Here is a 22,724-nt window from a genome sequence, read left to right on the forward strand (position 1 = left end):
GCTGCTCTGCTGTTATCTCGACACTATCTCTACCTCTCTGTCTCTCTATACTCAATGCCCCTCATCTGTTCTCCCAATCATTGATTCTATCTCTCTTAGCAAACCCCGCCCTAGAGAATAGAATGACTGATCACTCTGGTGTATTCTCCAAGTGACCCTCAAGCCTTCTCTTATAGTTTTCTTGTTGACATATCAACGGCCAAGATTAAGTCCCTAATCAACGGTTAAGATTAGATCTGACTTGATCCATGTCTTTTGGACCATTTTAACACAGATTCATATTAATACCCATTAATAATTTATTTTCCCTAAGTTTAGACTTAGGGACTCCATTAAAAATATTAATTATTTTAATATCTCTTGATTTGTTTAGAATCTACCCAAACCCTTTCTGGGTATTGGAGATCTCATGTGCCCCAACCTCTCCACCAAATTTCGTGGCTAGGGCACATCCGATGCTATCCCAAATCAACACTCCCTCTTAGCAAGGACTGTGCTCTAGCAATACTCCTCACTGAGTATCACTGTGATCATCTGGCATCGGAACCTATGCTGATGCTAGGCCTTCCTGCCCAACATCCTCTGCACTGCTGCCTCTTGTACTGCTGCCCATGGTTCTGCCACTGCCTTTGCTGCATCTGTACGACAGCTCCCTCTGCATCTGTGCTGCTGTTGGTTCTTCCTCCCAGCACTGCATCTGCACTGCACCTCCTCTCATCATGTTGCATCATGCTGGCCACTACTGCACTGCAACTCAGTTACTGAGAAGTAAGTAACTGATCTCCCAACTGACCTCCCTGTTGGGCTAGAAACACCCACTGATGTTGAAGCTCCCTCTGTCACTGACAAGTGCTCCCTCTCTCTGACCTCTACGCTGCTACAACAACTCCCTGCATCTTGCACCATTGCACACCTCTTTGTGCCTTCCTGCACTGGTGCAACACTCCTGTGCCTCTTGCACTTCTGCAACCTTCTAGCTCTGCGTTGTCTCGGGACTACTGCACTGTAGCTCTCTGCTGTTCCATCCACATCCGTCTCTACCCACCCAGCGAGTCTTGCTACTCCTCGTCGGCCTTGCGCAGCAAGGTCTAATCCAAGAGGCTGGGTACCTCGAGGATCCTGCCCCTCATCGCCTGTAGTCCATCTGATTACAGCTCGATGTCTCCCCACTTCTGCTCAAGTGGTGCGTGTGCACTCATGGCACAGTGATCGTCTGTCAAAACTTCCTTCTCTGCCCATGCTGGCATGGCCTTAGTCTCGGAAGACTCTCCCTTACTCTTCTTCCTTGGACACTAGGTCACATAATGACCCAGCTCCCCACAGTGGAAGCACTTGATCTTGGAGAGATCTTTCTTCTTCCGCTTTTCCTGCTTTCCCTCAAATGCTAGGGCCACATCCTCCTCCTCCTGCTTGACCTTGATCCCTTTGCTGCTGCTACCTGTCTTCGACTGCCGTCTGATCTCTTCCTGGCGAAGAGCTGCCCACATCTCGTCCCAAGGTGGGAGAGTCCCTCTGCCTAGGATACTCTGGACAAATACTTCCCAATCTTCTGAGACAGCATTTAGGGTTGTCTTCACCATGAGCTCCTGATCCGGTGTCGCTCCTATAGCAGTCAACTAGTCTCGGATCTCATTCAGTCCTCCGAGGAAGGTGTCAATCAATTGACACTTCTTCATTTGATACGACCTCATCTAGTTCTTGAGCAGCATTCTTCTCTGCACAGAAGTATGTTGGTACAACTTCTTGAGAGCCTCCCACATCTCAAATGCCATTTCCTTCTCAGCTATATGTGGTACCACATGATCCTTGACCCTATCAAGGATAATGCACTTAGCCCTCGCCATCACCTCTTCGTACCTGTCATTATATTGGAGTCGACTAGGACAGCTATTACCTTCAAGGAGAAGTTCTTGACACAATTCTTGTCAAGCACTGATAAGATTCTGGCCTTCCAGACTGCGAAGTTCGATGCTCCATCCAGTGTATCCTGGTCTCTTACCCCGTGTAGTGCCATGATACTCCTCTACTTCCCTCGTGGAAGTTCTCTATTTGACTCCTCTGAGTCTCTACTTCCCGTCTAGAAGTTCTCTTCTGGACTCCCTCTGAGCCCTGATTTCCCTCCTGGAAATCCTTCTGTCGCTTGTCGAGATGCCCCCTACTCTGATCGACTTGTGCAGCTGCACTTCTGATCTGGGTTCCTCAGCTAGAAACCCTCGGTAACAACTCCTCTAGCCCTGCTCTGTCAGGTACTATTTTGACTACAGTACCTCACTAGCTCCACTCTGCAATATTCCTGCAGCCTTCTAGACCCCAGCAACTGCCTCTCTGTGAACTGTGTCAGCCACTCTGCCTCAACTTGGCTCTACGTCACCCCAGATGGGTCTGCGTCAGCCCTAGAATGCCCTGCGTCAGCCCTCTAGCCCTTTGCGTCAGCAACACTGGCCTTTCTGAGGCTCTGTGCAGCTCCTGGCTTCCTCTGTGTGGCCCTGGCTAGCTCTGTGTCGCACTCCTTGGCTTCTGCATTGCTAGAAACAGTTTCTGTCACCTCGGGACAGCTGTTTTCTGCTGCTATTGCTCTGCTCGGCTGATGTCTTTTAGTCCTAATCAACGGCTAAGATTACATCTGGCTTGATCCATGTCTTTTGGACCATTCTAACACAGATTCATATTAATACACATTAATATTTTATTTTCCCTAAGTTTAGACTTAGGGACTCCATTAAAGATATTAATTATTTTGATATCTCCTGATTTGTTTAGAATCTGCCCAAACCCTTTCTGGGTATTGGAGGTCTCATGTGCCCCAACCTCTCCACCAAATTTCGTGGCTAGGGCACATCCGATGCTACCCCAAATCAACATTAAAGCACTAACATGAAAAGTATAAGAAGAGGCTTGAGGGCCAGTTGGAGAACACACCAAAGTGATCAGTCATTCAATTTGCTAGAGCGGGGTTGCTAAGCAAAGTTGAGTCAGTGATCAGCAGCGAGGTGCAGTGAGTACTGGACAGAGTGTGCCAAGAGACTAGTGCAAAGGCAAACAGCGAGAAGCAGCAGCCAAAGCAGGCCACACAGAGCCCAACAGAGACAACGCAGAGGCCAGAGGGACTGTATCATCCACGCTGAGAGCAACTGGAGTGACGCAGAGGGTCCTAGAGGCTACGCAATGCCTTAAAGGGTTGATGCAAAAGCTAGAAGGGCCAGCGCAGTGCTTCAGAGTAGCTAGAGAGGGGTCGTGGAACAGGTTTTCTGAATACCTGTTTCCGAATAGAGAGGTATTGTTTCCAGTTATTTTTCTCTGTCGGGTGAGCTAGTTTGGCACCCAGTTGTACTCAAGGAAATACTGCATAATAATAAACCCTCAAAATAACTGCACCAGTTTTCCCGCATTGGGCTTTTCCGGGTACATTTGTCCAAAAATAATGGTGTCATTTGTGTGTTTGTATTCTTTCAGCTAATGATCTGTAGATGTTGAGACTGTATTGTGTTTATTTCGTTATTTATATGTTTTAAATAACTTGTTCAGAATTTGCAAGCAGAAGAAATAAACCAACAGAATACAGATTAATTTTCTAATGGATAGACTTAGAAAATTCAACATGGTATCGGAGCATGGTTGCAGATCACATGAGAGCTGAAGGCATCTGCTAAGCAGAGCATTTGCAGCAGAATCAGCTATCCCGAGTGACAGAAGTTGATCCTTGCAAAAGCGACAGAGGAAGGCTTGATGCAGAGGGACTGCGTCATCAATCCGAGCCAGAGACAGGCCAGAGTAGAGACTGAGGAGGGAAGAAAGAGGCTCACACAGAGACCAGGAGGGTTGACACAGTGGCTGAGGGAGTTGTTTTGCCAGTGTCAAGATTGCACAGAGCCTGGAGGCTCATTCCTTCAGTTGCTGGGGCATAGGGAGCTGTGGCAGTTTGCGGGAGCGAAGCTGGTGGGGTACTATGAGCAGAACAGTACCTAACAAGGCAAAACCAGGGTAGAGGGAGTTGCTACCAAGGCGGACTTCTACCCAAGAAATCCGGATCAATGTTGCAGGTGCAACAAAGATCAGAGAGGTGTAACTTGACGTTTGGCAGGAGGATTGCAGAAGGGAAATCAAGACTCAGAGGGAGTCTAGCAGAGAACTTCCAGGTGGGAAGTAGAGAGATTCAAGAGGAGTCGAAGAGAGAACTTCCAAAGGGAAGTAGAGAGACTCAGAGGAGTCAAAAGGAAGAGTAGAGAGATGGCAACGGATGACAATTGTGCCATGAGTGCTCATGTACCTCTAAAGAAACGGTGGGGAGACATCGAGCTGTAGTCGAGAGGACTACAGGTGATGAGGGGAAGGACCCTTGAGGTACCCAACCTCTTGGATTATACCTTGCTACGGAAGCCCCAAAGAGAGAGTGCTACAGTCGGTAAAGACGGATGCAAATGATGCAGCGGAGAGTGCTACAGTGCAGAGTCCCCGAGCAGCGTGAGGCTAGCAGGCTGCAACAGTGCGAGAGGCACGGGAGTGTTGCAACGGTGTAGGATGGCACACAGAGGATTGCAATGGTGCGAGATGCAGGGAGTTGTTGCAACAGTGCAGAGGGAGCTTCAACATCGAGAGTGTTTCTAGCTTGAGAGGGATGTCAGAAGTTGGGTGGATCAGTTACTTACTTCTCAGTAACTGAGTTGCATTGTCGTATGTCGATTTGGGGTAGCATCGAATGTGCTCTAGCCACGAAAATTGGTGGAGAGGCTAAAGCACATGAGATCTCCAAGACCCATAAATGGTTTGGGCAGAATCTAACCGGTTTGAGAGATATTAAAATAATTAATATTTTTAATGGAGTTCCTAAGTCTAAACTTAGGAAAAATAAAATATTAATGGGTATTAATATAAAATTGGGTTAGAAGAGTCCAAAAGTCATGGATCAAGCCAAATCTAATCTTAGTCATTGATTAGAGATTTAATCTTCGTCATTGATAGACCAACGAGAAAAGTATAAGTGGAGGCTTGAGGGTCAGTTGGAGAACACACCGAGAGAGATCAAGAATTCGATTTTCTGGGGCAAGGTTTGCTGAGGAAATTGAGTGAAGTGATCTGAGTTGCAGCTGAGGGGCAATGAATACATAGCAAAGAGGCAGAGTTAGTACTGGGATGATCAGTGCAGAAGTCAGGAGAGGTTGATGCAGAGCCAGCAAGAGGCCACACAGAGGCAGCGAAAGGCCATGCAAAGGCAACCAGGAGCTGCGCAGAACCAGAGAGGGCCAGCATGTGAGACGCAAAGGCTCCAGAGGCTGACACAGAGCCTCAAGAGGCTGATGTTGGGCTAGGGAGGCTGACGCAGGACCCTAGAGGCAGCGTTGGGAGATTTTCGTGGTATAGATTGGAGCTGGAGAGCTGGATAGGGTGACGCAGTCCCTATCAGAGTGATGAAGAGCAGCGAAAGCTGCATTGTTGCTGTGGGATCGTTCATCCGATGATTTCGCCGGAATATCTGTCTCTGACTAAGAGGTACTAATGCCGAGGGCATTCTCTGTTGGGTGAGCCATTTCTGGCACCCAGGTTGTGTTCTGAAAACTGCATAATAATAAAAACCTCTGAATAGCTGCACTGGTTTTCCCGCATTAGGTTTTTCCGGGGACATTAATCCAAAAACAATGGTGTCACCTGTGTGCTTGTTTCTTTCAGTTGATGATCTGTATGTGTTGATATTGTACTTGTATTTATTTTCAGTATTTACTGTAATATTTCTAATTAGCCATGGCTAATTGGAATATTCGATTTGCCCAATTTTTTCCTTCTATATTTATTTACAAATAAAAAAGTGAGGACGGGGGACATAACTCACTTCAAGAATAAAAAGTCACTTCCTAATAGCACAACCTTGTGACTTAAGGAGGAGCCAAGGGGGCCAAAGGGGACGCAGAAATGAGACCCACGCAGACACATGGAGGGACTGCACAGGAGGGAAGAACACATGGCAAGAGGGGAATCACGCAGGAGGAGGTGAGCCTAGGGATTGTGAGAGGCAGAGGCTATAAAATAGAGAGGAGCCCCCTCATTTTGGATCATTCAGTTATGTGCATTTTGAGCTAGTCGTTTCGACTTCTGAGCACGCTCGCTGTTTAGCTGGTCTGCAACACTGTTTAGTGCATTGAGTGTCTCCATTCAGAGATCTCACCCTTAGCCCCAGGGGACTTCAAGTGCCTGCTCGGGCAAGGTATTTCTATCGACATTTCAGCAGTAGTTTTATCAGCATTTCAGTAGCAGTTTCATCAGCATTTTGGAGGACTGTGCAGCACTTGGAGAGGGACGCAGTTCTTTTTGGTTGTAGTGCTGGATTGGGGTTTTGCAGGTGGAGTTATGCTGGGAGATTGAGCAGGGGTCCAGCTCTTGTCTCATTGGAGGATTTTTGGCAGGGTTTCAGGCAGTGTTTCAGGCAGAGTTTAGAGGGGTTTTCTTCAGTGGCAACGCAGGGCATTGAGGAACTGCGCAGAACCCCAAGAGGGTGTTTTTCGGGGGTCGGCCATTCCAAGAAAGCTTTCTGGGTTTTTCTGGGTTTCTTGAGTAGAGCTCGAATCCAGAGTTTCAGCTTTTTCTGAGGAGGGGAGCAGCCCCAAATCATCATTTGTTTTCCAGCAGCAACAACAGCACAGCAACAACATCCACGCAGAGAAGCCATTCTTGTCATTCTTAGAGTATTTCTTCACTTGCCTTGTGCAAGTCAAGGTGTCATCTGTCTAATCACCTCTTGTACTCATTTTATTGCTCAGTATAATAAAATGGCTTAGCATTTCTCACTGCATTTCTTGTACCTGCTTATATTTCCAGTTTACATTATTATATGTTGTTCCACTGTTATTTTATCACTTCTGGGTTATTATATCATTTGCACACATTTGGTTGGAGTTTTTGCTGGGGTTTGAGGAATATTCTGGGTTAGGAATATTTCAGTGGTATCAATGCATAGATCTGGCTCAACCTGTGGAGCTAGCAATCTATGACACCAGGGGAAAAACTCTACATTTGTTATAGAGGTAGGAGGTACAGAGACATTGGACGTAGGTTGGAGAATACCTACGGGGAGGGAGACTGTGTTCTTGTGGTGGACGCAGAACAGGTGGAGCCTGTGGTAGACGCAAAACAGAGAGAGCCAATAGTGGACATAGAACAGACGGTTGACGAGGACAGGAAGAGATTTGCGGATATGCTCCTCAAATCAATGCAAGATCTGTCGAGGCAAATTGAGGTGATGGGGCAGAGATTCACGGCAGTAGAGGCTAGACAGCGTGAGAGCCCACGAGTTTTTCAGATTGGTGAGGGATCAGGTGCATCCCATCACTTGCCAGAGCAGCGTGATACTGCGCAGCAGGTGGCCTCACATGCCCCTACACGCTCTACCATGCCCACTTTCTTAGGAGCAGACACGGGGGCCGTAGCCCTACAGGAGGCAGAGCTTGGACATATGGGCGATTATTTTGTAGAGTATTAGGCCTATGGGCAGGAGTTCAGGGAAGCCCTCTCATTCAGAGATTTTGTTTACCTCCAGCGGGATAGCAAACCCCACGACCATCACAGGGGGTACCGGCATTACCATGATGGCGACACCCACCGTGCAGCGAGTAGATTCCACTTGCCTACGTTTGATGGCTCATCAAACAATTCGGCAAAGTCTTGGGTGGAGAAGCTGGACATTTATTTCCAGCTTAACCAGATGTCGGAGGCAAAGGCCATCAAGGTGGCAACATTACATTTGGATGGCGAGGCCCAAAATTGGTGGTTTCATGGGATGGTTACACTCAGGCACTCTACAATGACGACATATGCTGAGTTTACCAGGAGATTGATGGAGCAATTTGACCGGAGGGATCCAGAGCAGCATTTTGTTGAGCTGACAAGGCTCAAACAGACAGGGAGCCCAGAGACCTACATTGCAGATTTCTTGAGGGTCTCCGTGATGGTGCCAGACCTATCCACGGCGCGGAGGGTCTATATGTATGTTGAGGGGTTAGCAGAGCCACTTCGGGGTTTAGTCCGATCCACTAAACCAGCCACACTCCAAGACGCTATCAGCAGGACCCGGGACTTACAGGATGTCTTACCCAGGACCTGGACACCTTACCCCCAGAGACAAACTTTTCAGTCTAAGGGGAAGGATGTGAGGATTCCTCCTCCAAAGGGGAATCCAGGACAAGTACAGCTTGACGATGATGCCAGGAGGGAGCTGAAGAAGAAGCGGTTGTGCTTCACCTATCAGGAGCCATGGGCACCAGGACATAGATGTGCTGCTGGCAAAGCACACTTTATTGAGGTCTTCTCCGAGAGCAGTGGAGAAGAGGATGACGAGGATGACGAGGAGGCAGGAGATAACCATGCCATACAGGGACCTTTACCACATCCACCACCAGTAGCAAGAGGTGCATCATTTGCACCTATCGGAGGGGCCCTTGCAGCATTGCGAGGAGTACCCAAATATCTGACGCTACGCGTACGAGGGACAGTACGTGGCCAGCGAGTATCAGTTTTGGTGGACAGTGGGGCGACCCACAACTTCATCGATGCCCAGATGGTTGAGCAGAGAGGTATATAGACAGAGAGTTTCAATGGGTTTTCAGTCTTGGTCCTAAGAGATCAGACCATGACGTGTGCTCGATATGTTCCAGAGCTTTCGGTGACGATGAGCACCTACACGATGACTGACCACTTTTTCGTGGTCGATATTCCGGACACCAACATGATACTGGGTGTTCAGTGGCTTATTACTCTAGGGAAGGTCACGACGGATTGGAAGACCCTAGAGATGGAGTGGGATGATGAGAAGACGGGGAGGCATGAGAAGATACGGGGACAGCACACATATCTACCTCAAACTATGTCGGCTCATCGGATGGAAGCAGTCTTCCAGAAGGGGGACATAGAGTGGGCAATGGAGCTGCGTGCATGAGAGGCAGGGACTACAGGGCACACGGTACATCCAGAGATCCAGTCCATCCTTGGGCGGTATGCCATAGTGTTTGGAGAGATTCCACCAGGACAGCCACCGGATCGGGGGTTTGAGCACACTACTGAGCTTGAGAAGGGCATCCAGGCAGTGATCACCACCCCCTATAATCACCCCAAGGCCTATCGGGATGACATTGAGCGGGCTATCCAGGAGTTGCTGGCTCTTGGGCACATTCGACCGAGCACGAGTCCTTTTGCTTCTTCTGTGGTGTTGGTGAAGAAGAAGGACGGTACGTTGAGGATGTACATTGACTACAGGGCCCTGAACAAGAAGACCCTGAACAACAAGTACCCCATACCCAGGATCGATGAGTTGATGGATGAGTTGAGAGGGGCACATTTCTTCTCAAAGATTGATTTGAGATCGGGGTATCATCAAATTCGCGTGAGGGAACAGGACATCCCAAGACCACCTTCAGGTGTCACTATGGGCACTTTGAGTTCTTGGTTATGCCTTTTGGGCTAACCAACGCCCCAGCTACATTTCAGTCCTGCATGAATCACATCTTCCGTAGTCACTTGAGGAAGTTTGTGTTGGTATTCTTCGATGATATTCTCATTTACAGCAAGACTTGGGAGGAGCATCTCCAGCACATTGAGACAATATCGCGTATCTTACAGGAGCAGCAGTTCTATGCCAAACTCTCCAAGTGTGAGTTTGGGTTGACGAAGATGTTGTATCTGGGACACATCATAGGAGTGGACGGAGTGAGAGTCCACAGGGAGAAGATCAGGGCCATTAGAGAATGGCCGGAGCCGAGAAATGTGACGGAACTTCGAGGATTCATTGGCATTTGTACTTACTACCGGAAGTTCGTCAAAGGTTTCTCACAGCTTGCTGCACCCCTGACAGATTTGACGAGGAAGGGGGCTTTTAGTTGGTCAGATACAGCGCAACGAGCCTTTGACAGGCTCAAGGAGGTTATGAGCAGCTGCCCAGTGCTTGCATTTCCAGATTTTACGCAGCCTTTTGTTTTGGAGTGTGATGCGTCGGGAGAGGGGATCGGCGCAGTGTTGATGCAGGGAGGTCACCCTATAGCCTTTGAGAGCCGAAAGCTCCTTTCGCACGAGAGGTTGTACTCTATATACGACAAGGAGATGCTGGCCATCATGCATGCATTGGCTAAGTACCGGCAGTATCTGGTGGGTAACAGGTTCAAGGTGAGGACTGATCACAACAGCCTCAAGTTCTTTTTGGAGCAGAAGCTGCTACAGGAGAGGCAGCAGAAGTGGATCAGCAAGATCCAAGCATATGACTTTGACATCGGGTATGTCAAGGGCAAGAACAATGTGGTAGCAGATGCCCTTTCACGTAGACCAGCCACATTGTCTCTTATGAGCTTGGATACAGACTGGAGGGCTCGACTCTTAGTAGAGTACTCCAAGGACAAGCTGCATATGAGTTGGAGCTGCCCCAAGGCAGAAAGATTCATAACGTTTTCCATGTATCATGCCTGAAAAAGGCATTGGGGCAGCAGGTGACAGTGACAGATGAGCTACCACCCATGGATGACGAGGGGCATTTGGTATTGCAGCCGAAGGCCATCATTGATACCAGGGAGAGGCAGCTGCGGAGTAGGACGGTCCGGGAATTCTTGGTGAGGTGGAAGAATTTGCCAGATGAGGATGCCACTTGGGAGAGTGAGAAGATTTTGCAGCATCCATCTTCAATTGCTTGAGGACAAGCAACATTTTGCCGGGGGAGGCTGTAATATTCCTAATTAGCCATGGCTAATTGGAATATTCGATTTGCCCAATTTTTGCCTTCTATAGTTATTTACAAATAAAAAAGTGAGTACGGGGGACATAACTCACTTTAAGAATAAAAAGTCACTTTCTAGTAGCACAACGTTGTGACTTAAGGAGGAGCCAAGGGGGCCAAAGGGGAACGCAGAAATGGGGCCAACGCAGACACATGGAGGGACTGCGTAGGAGGGAAGAACACATGGCAAGAGGGGAATCACGCAGGAGGAGGTGAGCCTAGGGATTGTGAGAGGCAGAGAGGAGCCCCCTTATTTTGGATCATTCAGTTATGTGCATTTTGAGCTAGTCGTTTCGACTTCTGAGCACGCTGGCTGTTTAGCTGGTCTGCAGCACTGTTTAGTGCATTGAGTGTCTCCGTTCGAAGATCTCACCCTTAGCCCCGGGGGACTTCAAGTGCTTTCTCGGGCAAGGTATTTCTATTGGCATTTCAGCAGTAGTTTTATCAGCATTTCAGTAGCAGTTTCATCAGCATTTTGGAGGACTGCGCAGCACTTGGAGAGGGGCGCAGTTCTTTTTGGTTGTAGTGTTGGATTGGGGTTTTGCAGGTGGAGTTATGCTGGGAGATTGAGCAGGGGTCCAGCTCTTGTCTCATTGGAGGATTTTTGGCAGGGTTTTAGGCAGTGTTTCAGGCAGAGTTTAGAGGGGTTTTCTTCAGTGGCAGCGCAGGGCATTGAGGAACTGCACAAAACCCCAAGAGAGTGGAGGGTGTTTCTCTGGGGTCGGCCATTCCAGGAAAGCTTTCTGGGTTTTTCTAGGTTTCTTGAGTAGAGCCTGAATCTAGAGTTTCAGCTTTTTCTGAGGAGGGGAGCAGCCCCAAATCATCATTTGTTTTCTAGCAGCAGCAACAGCATCCACGCAGAGAGGCCATTCTTGTCATTCTGAGAGTATTTCTTCACTTGCCTTGTGCAAGTCGAGGTTCCATCTGTCTAATCACCTCTTGTACTCATTTTATTGCTCAGTATAATAAAATGGCTTAGCATTTCTCGCTGCATTTCTTGTACTTGCTTATATTTCCAGTTTACATTATTATATGTTGTTCCACTGTTATTTTATCACTTCTTGGTTATTATATCATTTGCACACATTTGGTTGGAGTTTTTGCTAGGGTTTGAGGATTATTCTGGGTTAGGAATATTACATTTACATGGTAAATAACTTGTTAAGTAACTAAACAAGTAGGAAGAAATAAATCAGATAGTACAAGAAGAATTTCTAACAGGTTAAACTTAGAAATTCCAACATAGTATCAAAGGGTGGTTGCAGACCACAGGATAACTGAAGGCATCAGATGAGCAGAGCAGCAGCGGCAGAAACAACTGTCCTGAATGACAAAAGTTGTTCCTAGCAAAAAGCAGCAAGAAAGGGGTGACACAGAGAGCCCGCATCATCAATTCGAGCCAGGAGGAGGATCAGCGCAGAGGTAGAGAGGAGCAGACTTGACCTATGCAATGCTTGGTCATCTTTCTCAGTCAGGAAGGATTGACGTTGTGGCCAGGAGGTGCAGATTGTGCCAATGTCGGGATTACGCAAAGCCTAGAGGCTCTAACCTTCATATTGTTGGGGCATAGGAGACTGTGGGTAAGTTGCAGAGCGAAGCTGGTGGGGTATTGTGGTCAGAACAGTACCTAACAGGGCAAGACCAAGGAGGAGGGAGTTGCTGCCGAGGATTTCTAGCCAAGAAATCTGGATCAGTGGTGCAGCTGCACAAACGATCAAAGTGGGGCATCTCGACATTGGCAGAGGGATTTCCAGAAGGGAAATCGAGGCTCAGAGGGAGTCAAACCGAGAACTTCCAGACAGGAAGTTGAGAGACTTAGCAGGAGTCGATCAAAGGACTTCCAGGAGGGAAGTAGAGAGACTCGAAAGAGTCGAAAGAGGAGCAGCGAAATGGCAGTGAATGGGCTAAGAGATCAGGATAGACTGGACAGAGCTTCGAACTTCGTAGTCTGGAAGGCTAGGATCTTGTCCATTCTAGACAGGTATCGCATCAAACACTTCGCCTTGAAAACGATAGCGATCCTAGTTGACCCGGCTGAAAATGAGAAGTACGAGGAGGCAATGGCCAGGGCTAAGTGCATCATTCTTGACGGGGTCAAGGATCATGTGGTACCACATATTGCCGAGAAGGGCACGGCAAATGAGATGTGGGATGCCCTAAAGAAGTTGTATCAGCATACTTCCGTGCAGAGGAAGATGCTTCTAGAAAATCAGCTGCGATCATACCAGATGTAGAGGGGAGAGAAGATAGATATCTTCCTCGGGCGATTGACAAAGATCCGGGACCAGCTGACTTCCATAGGGGCCACGCCGGATGAGGAGATGTTGGTGAGGACTGCATTAAACGCAGTCTCAGAGGATTGGGAGGTATTTGTCCAGAGCTTACTGGGCAGGTCGAGCCTTCCGGATTGGGAGGAACTGTGGGCGGCTCTTCATCAAGAAGAGATCAAACGGCTGACCAAGGCGGGAAGCAGCGACAAGGGGGTCAGAATCAAGGAGGAAGAGGAGGATGTTGCCCTAGCATCTGTGGGAAAGCAAGAGAAACGGAAGAAGAAGGACCTCTCCAAGGTCAAATGCTTCCACTGTGGGGAACTGGGTCACTATGCGAACCAGTGTCCGAGGAAGAAGAGAAAGGGAGAGGCTTCTGAGACCAAGGCAGCACTAGCAAGGGCGGAGAAAGAAGTGGAGACAGATGACGACTATGCCATGAGTTCTCATGCGCCACTTGAGAGGAAGTGGGGAGACATCGAGCTATAGTCAGACGGACTACAGGCGATGAGGGGCAAGATCCTCGAGGTACCCAACCTCTTGGATTATACCTTGCTACGAGAGCCCCGAAGAAGAGTTGCAAGACAGTCAGATGTCGGTAGAGACAGATGCGGATGGAGCAACAGAGAGTGCTACAGTGCAAGAGTTCCGGGAGAGGTCAGTAGAGGGAGCACTTGTTAGCAATAGAGGGAACTTGAGCATCGGGAGTGTTTCTATCCTGACAGAGATGTCAGAGTTGGGAGGATTAGTTACTTACTTCTCAGTAACTGAGTGGCAGTGCTATGGACAGCACGATGCAGCATCGTGAGAGGGGATGCAGTGCAGATGCAGCAGTGGCAGTGGCAGGGCCATGGGTAGCAGCACAGATGCAGAGGGATTTGTCGTACAGATGCAGCTGTAATATCCCGTTTCCGGGATATCCCTCAACAAACAAGTAAACTCCAACCAAACACGTCCAAATGATATAGTGACCGGGAAACTCAAAGAGATAAAATAACAGTGGTACAACATATAATAATGTGAACACGGAATATAAGCAGATACTTAAGAAATGCAGAGAAATGCCAAGCCATTTTATTATACTGAGTAATGGAATGAGTATAGGAGGTGATCAGAAAGATGGCACCTCGACTTGCACAAGGCAAGTGAAGAGATACACTTAGAATAGCAAAGCAATGGCCTCTCTCTGAACTGCGTCTAAGATGCTGGAGAACTATCGTGCTGTTACTACTTCTGAAATTCAAATGAGGATTCGCGGTTGTTCCCCTCCTCAGAAAATGTTGAAACTCTGGAATCAAACTCTACTCAAGAAACCTAGAAAAACCCAGAAAGCTTTTATGAAATATCCGACCCCCGAAAATCACCCCCTTGGGGATCTACGCTATCCCTCAAAGCTCTGCGCTGCCACTAAATAGAATCCACCAAAACTCAGCCCGAAACTCTGCCAAAATGCTCCAATATGCAAGGGCAGATCCCCTTGCTCAATCTCCCAGCTCTAATCATCCACAAACCCCCAATCCGGAACTCCCACCAAAAGAACTGTGTCCCTCTCTCTCAAGACTGCGCAGTCCTCAAGTGCTCAGCTCCTCCACAACGCCAAAGATCAATCCTACTGCAAAAGACTGCTGAAAACTACCTTGCCCAAGTAGGCACTTGAATTCCCCTGAGGATAAGGGTGAGATCTCCGAACGGAGACACTCAATGCACTAAACAGTGCTGCAGACTAGCTAAACAGCCAACGTGCTCTAAGTCGAAGTGACTAGCTCAAATGCACATAATCAAATGACAAAATGAGGAGGCTCCCCTCTCCTTTATAGTGTTGGCCTCTCTCAATCCCAAGGCCCACCTCCTCCAACGCAGTCCCTTTCTTGCCACGTGTTCCTTTCCATCTGCGCAGTCCCTCCAAGTGTCTACGTGGGCCCCATCTCTGCGTGGTCCTTTGGCCCCCTTGGCTCCCCTTTAAGTCACAACGTTGTGCTACTAAGAAGTGACTTTATTCTAAAGATGAGTTATGTCCCCCTTTTCCTCACCTTTTTATTTATAAATAACTATAGAAGGCAAAATTTAGCAAAATCGAATATTCCAATTAGCCATGGCTAATTAGGAATATTACAGCAGCAGTGGCAGTGGCAGGGCCATGGGCAACAGTACAGGATGCAGCAGTGCAAAGGATGTTGGGCATGGAGGCCTAGCATCAGCACAGCAACCAATGCTGGATGATCAGGGTGATACTTAGTGAGGAGTATTACTAAAGCACAGTCCTCGCTAAGAGGGAGTGTTGATTTGGGGTAGCATCGGATGTGCTTTAGCCACGAAAATTGGTGGAGAGGCTAAAGCACATGAGATCTCCAAGACCCAGAAATGGTTTGGGCAGAATCTAACTGGTTTTGGAGATATTAAAATAACTAATATTTTTAATGGAGTTCCTAAGTCTAAACTTAGGAAAAATAAAATATTAATGGGTATTGATATAAAACTGGGTTAGAAGGGTCCAAAGTCATGGATCAAACCAAATCTAATCTTAGCCATTGATTAGAGATTTAATCTCAGTCGTTGATGGACCAACAAGAAAAGTATAAGAGGAGGCTTGAGGGTCAGTTGGAGAACACACCAAGAGAGATCAAGAACTCGATTTTCTGGGACAGGGTTTGCTGAGGAAATTGAGTGAAATGATCTGAGTTGCAGCTGAGGGGCAGTGAATACATAGCAGAGAGGCAAAGTTAGTACCGAGATTATCAGCGCAAAAGCCGGGAGAGGTTGACACAGAGCCAGCTAGAGGACACGCAGAGGCAGCCAAGAGTTGCGCAGAGCCAGAGAGGGTCAGCATGTAAGACGCAGAGGCTCCAGAGGCTGACGTTGGGCCAGAGAGGCTGATGCAGACCCTAGAGGCAACGCTGGGAGATTTTTGTGGGACAGATTGGAGCTGGAGAGCTAGATAGGGTGACGCAGTCCCTATCAAAGTGACGAAGAGTAGCAGAAGTTGCATTGTTGTTGTGGGATCGTTCATCTAGTGATTTAGCCGAAATATCTGTCTCCGACTAAGAGGTACTACTGCCAAGGGCATTCTCTGTTGGGTGAGCTATTTCTGGCACCCCGGTTGTATTCTGAAAACTGCATAATAATAAAACCCTCTGAATAGCTGCACCAGTTTTCTTGCATTGGGATTTTTAGGGGACATTAGTCCAAAAACAACGGTGTCACTTGTGTGCTTGTTTCTTTCAGTTGATGATCTGTATGTGTTGATAATGTACTTGTATTTATTTTCAATATTTACATGGTAAATAACTTGTTAAGTAACTGAACAAGTAGGGAGAAATAAATCAGATAGTACAGGAAGAATTTCTAACGGTTAAACTTAGAAATTCCAACACAGTAGCAGTATGCAGTAGCACGATGCAGCATGATGAGAGGGGATGTAGTGCATATGCAGTGTTGGGAGGATGGACTAGCAGCAACATGGATGCAGAGGGAGTTGTCGTACGGATGCAACAGTGACAGTGGCAGGGCCATGGACAACAGTGCAGGATGCAGCAGTGCAGAGGATGTCAGGCGAGGAGGCCTAGCATCAGCATAGGTATCGGTGCCAGATAATCAGAGTGATGCTCAGTGAGGATTATTACTAGAGCACAGTCCTTGCTAAGAGGGAGTGTTGACTTGGGGTAGCATTGAAAGTGCTCTAGCCATGAAAATTGGTGGAGAGGCTAAAGCACATGAGACCTCCAAGACCCAGAAATGGTTTGGACTGATTGTACCCAGTTTGGGAGATATTAAAATAATTAATATTTTTAATGGAGTTCCATAGTCTAAACTTAGGAAAGATAAAATATTAATGGGTATTAATATAAAACTGGGTTAGAAGGTTCCAAAAGTCATGGATCAAGCCAAATATAATCTTAGTCGTTGATTAGAGATTTAATCTCAGCCGTTGAAGGACCAACAAGAAAAGTATAAGAGGAGGCTTGAGAGTCAGTTCGAGAACACACCAGAGTGATCAGTCATTCGATTTGCTAGAGCAGGGTTGCTAAGCAAAGTCGAGTCAGTGATTAGCAGCGAGGGGCAATGAGTACTGGACATAGAGGCAGAGACAGTGCCAAGTGTCCAACGCAGAGGCAGAGAGCGAGAAGCAACAGCCAGAGTAGGCCATGCAAAGCCCAGCAGAGACAGCGCAGAGGCCAGAGGGACTGCGTCATCCACGCAGAGAGTAGCTAGAGTGACGAGCTTGCTGGCTTGCTCATTACCCACTAAATCAGAGCCATAGCGGGTGTGAAACCCGGTCCCGCTGGCAGATGTGGAAGGAAGTAAAGAAGGAGGAGCCCTATGAAGAGGAACACCGGAACTGGAAACTGGGTATATATTCCCCTGCGAGCCAGCCCGTTGGGTGCTGAACCCGAGCGCGTCAAGCCAGCCTGTGTGTTCTTTTAATGACTCTTACCTTGCTAGTCTGTCTGGGAAGTCAATCCCCAGGTCATAATGGGAAAGAACCCAGTGGGATGTACCTGGAGTTCTAAGTGCGGCCTTGGCCTCCCCACCTTCTCCTGTGGGAGCCTTCCGACTCATTAGATACCTGTGAAAGCATAAAGCCGGCATAGGGGTAATCCCTCCCATTCAGGCCTTTTGATTTATTCCCCTCAAAGCGCAGGTGTTATCATACTAAGGGCAAGGAAATTGGCTATTGGCAGGCATAGAAGTAAGGATCGTGGCAGGGTTCCTTTTGAAATACCCTTCTGACCCAATCAGTGTGGGAGTGACTGTGAAAGCCAGAGGGTCGCAAAGGTTGTGCAGTGCCTCAAAGGGTTGACGCAAAGGGGTTTGGGGCTGACATAGAGGCCAGAAGGGCCAGCACAGTGCTTCAGAGTCACTGGAGAGGGTTTTGTGGGACAGGTTTTCTGAATACCTGTTTCCGATAGGGAGGTATTACTACCAGTTATTTTTCTCTGTCAAGTGAGCCAGTTTGGCACCCAGTTGTACTCAAGGAAATACTGCATAATAATAAACCCTCAAAATAGCTGCATCGGTTTTCCCACATTGGGTTTTTCCGAGGACATTTGTCCAAAAATAACGATGTCACTTGTGTGTTTGTTTTCTTTCAGTTGATGATCTATAGATGTTGAGACTGTATTTTGTTTATTTCATTATTTATATGTTTTAAATAACTTGTTCAGAATGTACAAGTAGAAGAAATAAACCAGCAAAATACAGATTAATTTTCTAATGGATAGACTTAGCAAATTCAACAATGCTCTCCATCCCCTGGAGCCCCGAGCAATTATGAAGAAAAATCAATCAAAGGAAAAAGGCATATGAAGAAGGGTGGAAAAACAAAGGCTAGGGTAACTCATGTACCACGATTTGCTCCCTCCTACACTCATATACCCAGGAGTGGGCTTCCCTTGTTATAGCTACCCAATGTACCTTGACATGTGGTCTGTGAAAATTTGGAGACCCAAATCACTACTGCAGCAAACTGATATTACTTCTCCTACTTGTTAATTCATGCAAGTTGTTTACTATGTTACACTGTAAATATCGAAGTAAATACGACTGCAACCTTCACTATTTAAATTATATTCAGAAACAAGAATTGAGAAAGAAGAAATAGCACACACACAAGTGACAGTTGTTTTTGGACAAATGTCCCCAGAAAAACCCAATGCGGGAAAACTGGTGCAGCAGCTGAGGGTTTGTATTATTATGCAGTAGTTTCTAAGTACAATCTTTGGATGCCTCACTGGTTATCTGATACAGAGAATTTGATTGGCAGAGAAATTAATGAGAAAAATCTCACGTTGTCACTGGAGATTCAATACTGATCCAGGCTCTAGATGGCAAGCCCCACACTGCCTTTATGTCAGCCTACGTAGTTCAACATCACATCTACTAGACTCTGTGTAACCCTTCTTGTTGGTCGATTTGCCTCTGAAACTTCGATTCTCTGCCCTTCCAGTCTGACACCCCAGCTTCTGGATCTAAAACTCGAATCTCCAGCAAATTTTGAATCTCCTCTTAGGCTCTGCGCTGCCTCAGCGTGGCTCTATGCTGCCCAACGTGGCTCTACGCTGCCTCTTCTAGATCTCTCTCTGCCTCCTCTGCAATGTATCCCCGGATCAGGAAACTCTCCAACTGGAAAACTATCCCTGCCCCTCACTGCAAGAAATCTCCTTGATGACCTCTCCGACAACTGCTACACTGCTCTCTTGAGAAAATCGATCTCTGATCTCTCACTCGATGTGTCTTCCAAATGCCCATCGAAGTCCTTCTTATAATCTTCTCGTTGAGTAATCAACGGCCCAAATTAAATTCTAATCAATGGCTCAAATCATATTGACTCGATCTTTGTCTTCTTCTAGAAGATTTACACCTAGTTTTATTAATACCGTTTAATTATTTTAATTTCCTAAGTTTATACTCAGGCATCCATTAAAAATAATTTATTATTTTAACAAAACGGTCTTCGGGTGGAATTTCCCAAAACGATTTATGGGTATTCTGGAATAAATGTGTCCTAGCCTCCCTGCAAATTTTGAGGCTTAGAGCATATCCAATGCTACTAGAAATCAACATGATCTGGATGGTTCCTCTTATCCCCACTCCATCCCATCATTATATCATTTGCCACCTACCTCTTAAAGGATGTACTATGGAAATTCCACCCCCTTTAGAGGTTGAAACCACCTAATAGGGTCTTTGGTTAACCCCCTTTTGAGCTTGGAGACACTTGTACTTGCCAAAGCCCACTATGGAAGGGCATGCCACTATGAAGTGCCCCATTGATCCCATAACCTGTAAGCATTATTTCTTGATTATTCTAATGATGTGTTGTATTGGAGGGCAAGGGGAAGCATTGGATCTTATGCAAGATTGTAGGTAGGTCTTCATTTAGGGCTTGGTCTCCATATACGGGATCCTAGCCCTCAAGAGGGCCACATTGGCACTTGTAGGGTGAGTGTTGAGAGCCACGTGTCTCTACCATAGCAGATATCTCTTCATGGATCCCTAGCAATGTTCATTGATTTCTCATGTTCCACCTTTTGGATGAGGATGATGCACCTGGTCCACCATGCCCAATCGGCTAGACAGTTGCACCATACACTTGGCAGATGCTACAAGATGCCTCCCGCTGTAGATGGATGGTTTATCTCATTAGGAGACCCATGAGAATGTCTTTGTACCCCCACACCCACTTAGGAGCACCACATGTTCTTGATTGGATAACACATGGCCACTCCCTTGTCCACTATGTTTGGAGTCCTTTTCTTTATCATGGCACCCGTTGGACTTCATCGGGCCTCCTCAAAGGCCCAACGAATTCACTTTGTTGATCATTCGACCCTCTTGAGAGGCTTATCTTTACATTATTGAGCTAATTGGTGGGCTTGTCACCAAAACTTTGTTATTATGCACATTATTTTCTTTTAGGGGCTAAATTATGCCTAATTAGCTAAATTGAATTCACTAGGAAGTGTATAAATAGAAGTGTGATGGAATCATTTGATCATCATCACTTGGATTAGATCATTCTCTCTTGTGAGATTTTCGCTATTCTTTTTGGAGGACGAAATTGGATGGATGGATGAATTTTGATGTTTGGATCTCTTCATTTTTGTCTTGGAGCTTCTATATTGGCATATGATGATGATTGGATATACTTGTTCTCACATGTAAGTGCTCTTTTAATGCTATTTTGTCTTTTTCTTATGTCACATGCATGTTGCTGGGGAATTTCGCTATACTAGGCTGAAATTCGCTGCTTTTCTTGTGTGAAATGGTGCAAATTTGTCTTTTTATAGTGTTGCATCATGTCATGGGCCATGTTTGAATAAGTGAATGTTCCTAGAGATATTTTGTTAAAATTTTATCTCGATAAGTCATCACATATTGCATATCGAAGTATAAAGACCTTGAAGCAATTGTCCCATGCCCTAATTACCATGTGAAATTGTCCTAGAGACCTACTTGACCAAGTGAAATCCTCCCAAGCATTGGAATCATCTTGACTTCATTTCTCCCAAAGGATTAAAAACTGGTCCTCCATAGGTGATCACCAAAAGCATAACCTTTATCACCTCTCCCTCTTTCTTCTAGGCCTAGCCTCCATAGGGGACCTAGGGCATCACATTTCTCACAAGTTACCCATCAAAAAAATTCAATCTCCTAGCCTCTACTGCATTGTTGTGTCTCCTAGGAGCCCTCCAAATTTGAAGCCATTCTGACAGTGGGATCTCGAGATACTTCAAGCCCTAGCTCTGAGATTGTTTCTTACCCTTTAATTCCCTTGATTGGTAACCTCATTGGGATCATTGTATTAAGATTGTTGGAAAATCTTCCTGTGATTCCCTTCTTCCCCTCAATTAGGTCAAGCATACCCTTGATTGATCAACTCCACCCCCTTGACCTAATTTTGGGTCCACTTGGTCCCATGTGGTCCCACAACCTTTTGAAGATAATTTCACAAAGACCACTTGGAATCCAAGTTTTCACAAGGATCTCTTGGACTAGGTCCCTCCTTTACAAGTCTTATTTGCAAACCCTAGCCCTTGAAATCTCCTTGGCCCTTCTTAGAGAGCTTTACACCTTGCTTTTCAAGCAAGCAAACCACAAAATTGAGTCTCTCTTGTGAATAGGCCCTTAGGAATCACTCTTTATCCCTTCATTGACTTATTCATCTAGTGATTCCTTTCATACCGGGTTTCCTCCCATTGGTGAAAGTCTGTAAAGAGCAGGGAGTTTTAGCTCAGGTGACAGTGGGCTATTGCTCCATTGTTGCCCTTAATCTAGTAGTTGTCCCTTTAGGATCCCCTCCTAGGACCCCTGCTAGTTTGAGCGGTAACAATGCCTATCTGTAGGGGGTCAAAAGGAATTACTAGATGGGGGAGCCCATGTACTCTAGGGTTAAGCTCTCGATATCAGTAATGACGTTCCTCATTCAATTTTGCTCACATCACAGCTTCAACTGCAATAAGTGGACTGTTCACTTTTCTGGACCACTTCAACCCAAAAATTAAGTTTCCACTGCTGGATTTATGTCTCCTGTTTAAGAAGGGCCTGTTGTGATCTCATCTCATCTTGCATATTTTTGATGTTCGAGATCATTGTTTGGAATGTGGGAAGTTTCCTGGGATATATATTACAAATAAATATAGAAGCTATGTGGGCATATTGATGGCTGTAATCAATTTGTTATAAATAAGTAATTTTCAGGTCTGTTTTGTGTTGGGATTTTCACCCAAGGGTTGGAAAAATATTACCTTGAAGTACAGTGGTTTGATGTATATTTTCTTGGGTTGCCTTGTGTACTAGGTCAGATAGAAGTGAGATGTATACTGCTGTAATTTATATATCAAATTCATCCCTATGGCTGAAATATCATAGAAAATAGATCCAGGGAATCACAAAAAAAAGATGCAGATTCCAGGGAATCTCAAGGTTGATGTGAAATTTCTGAAATTGCATTGAGAGGAAATTTTTCGAAATTTCAACAAGGTGACCCACAAAGCCAAATGATGATGACACTCCACCTTCTGCGGCAGTCGCAGCTCCAAGCTCATAAATATGTAGTGCTTGTATTAATGATGATGATGAGGCTCACCCTCCATGGCCTTAAATTGTAAATTTCAAGATTTTGTATGGATGTATTGTTTTGTGGTACAAATGCCAATTTTGATATGACATCAACTAGATATACGCAGTTAGCTTGCATGTACTGCTTCTATTGTGAC

The 22,724-nt window shown here is 46.3% G+C and overlaps 1 protein-coding gene across 5 annotated transcripts in view; it reads right to left on the bottom strand.

Annotated features, from left to right (window-relative positions):
* LOC149206731 (protein IN CHLOROPLAST ATPASE BIOGENESIS, chloroplastic-like) overlaps window positions 1-22,724 on the bottom strand; it is a 226,915-nt gene that overhangs the window by 105,663 nt on the left and 98,528 nt on the right. The gene's annotated exons all lie outside the window — the stretch shown is intronic.

Source organism: Pinus tabuliformis, chromosome 1_2, assembly GCF_031772625.1.
Source record: "Pinus tabuliformis cultivar Carrire ecotype Pingquan chromosome 1_2, CPIR1, whole genome shotgun sequence".
NCBI classification, from domain to species: Eukaryota; Viridiplantae; Streptophyta; class Pinopsida; order Pinales; family Pinaceae; genus Pinus; species Pinus tabuliformis.